Source organism: Dipodomys spectabilis, unplaced genomic scaffold (genome assembly GCF_019054845.1).
Source record: "Dipodomys spectabilis isolate Male_0828 unplaced genomic scaffold, ASM1905484v1 ptg000816l, whole genome shotgun sequence".
NCBI classification, from domain to species: Eukaryota; Metazoa; Chordata; class Mammalia; order Rodentia; family Heteromyidae; genus Dipodomys; species Dipodomys spectabilis.
The window spans coordinates 56,404-58,129 of record NW_024871493.1 but is presented as its reverse complement, the minus strand read 5'-3'; the positions used below and the strand labels follow the sequence as shown (position 1 = coordinate 58,129).

General features: G+C 31.3%; 1 pseudogene; it reads right to left on the bottom strand.

The window, feature by feature from the left end:
- Window positions 1-605: 605 nt before the first annotated feature.
- Window positions 606-705, bottom strand: LOC122102633 (annotated as a pseudogene).
- Window positions 706-1,726: the final 1,021 nt, after the last annotated feature.

The following is a 1,726-nucleotide window of genomic DNA, read 5'->3' as shown; positions in this document are numbered from 1 at the left end:
TCACAATACAAAGTAACAGCAATATCTTACTTTAAAAATTCATGGATTCCATGGTATTCTTCCAAGTGAATTGCCTGACTTTGATATCAAAATGTATTCAAGACTTGTTTGTATATATCTATAATGATTTCTGCAGAGTTTGTGATTTTTTAAAATCAGAAATAAGTTTAACTTACCTGTTGAAATGAGTAGTAAGGAAACTAAAGATATTTCTGGTACTTGTCTGAAAAAGTTTATTTTAAAATAGTCTGTATTCTGTTTGTATAATGTCCAAAATCTGTTTCATTCTCTCCAAATATAATACTTTGAATTCTACATTGATTTATAATATATAGGTTCATAATAAATGTGTCCTTTCAGATTGCATTCCATATAGAAACAGTTTAAGATTCCGTTTTTCCTAGGTCCTTATAGTATTTTATTTCTTTGGGATAAAATGACAATGTTATCTAATTTCAAATGTTTTGTAAAGGTTATGCTATGTAAAGACCTTTCTAAGATGAAGAGTTAATACACTGAAGACAAACTTTTAATTCTATGAACTAAATGTATTCTTTCACTTGTATCTTTGTAATCAACTTTTTAATAACTGTTTTTCATTTCTTGAATCCAAAGAATACTTCACAAATTTCCATATCATCCTTGTGGAAGTGCCATGTAATTCTCTGTATTGTTGCAATTTAGGTAGATGTGCTGCTGAAGCATGTAGTATCTTGTAAATTTAAGTAGTTAATGATGCAATCTTAATATAGGCATATATCTTTCGTTGCCTATTTGTAAAAAGGAAACCTTATTGTTCCTAGCAATGCTATTGATCTTATTTCCCTAAAATTCTGTGTAGAGTGGGGAAAAAATGTATATTGTTTAATCGATTGCTCACATTTCAACCTTTTTTGTCAATGACTATTTTAAGTCTTTTTCATTTTAAACCTGATCATACTTTGAAGCCTTTATAGCTAGGTGCAAAGGTGATGGCTTTTTCAAGTACTTATTTGTCCAACTGAGTTAGATTTGTGGAGCTAAGGGATTCAAAGTAAGCTTTGCTCAAGAGCTACTTCTAAACTTGTGCAGCTTAAAATGTACCAAATGAGGTCTTACTGGCACAAATGTCTCCCTGACCCTTTCTCATTCTTCCATGTAGGAACAGACCAACCAGAGTATCTTACCCTGACAGCAAAGATTGTCTTACTGCAACAAAATTAATCTTAGTTACAAGGGATCATAGAGAGATGAACAGTTCAGACAGCACTGTTCAGACTAGAAGGTATTTTATTAAAATATAATTGTTTATTATACCTATCATTTCAAAAGTAGCTAAAGCCAAGAAGGTGAAAAATCATTCATATGCATGATTACCTAAAGTCCTGGTCTGTCTACCTTCCAACCAGGCAGGAACTTACACTACAGCATTTACATCACCAAATATTTCCATAGCTGCAGGAGAAGTCCATATATTTCTCCTCGATTTTAGGCCTTAAATTGGTAATGTTTTTATCACATTGTTTCCTCTTGCCTCCAGTCTGTAAATCTACAAATGGTAAATCTTTAGGCCTAACCCTACCAAACACTGAGGTAGAGATAATGGAATAAAACTTTAAAACAGAGTTGCCTTTGATATCCTAACAACAACAGAACAATGCAAAACATGTGCCTTTTTATTATATTACATATAGTTATATAATTTATACTTATATGTGCTGATTTTATATTTTACACAGTGAAACTT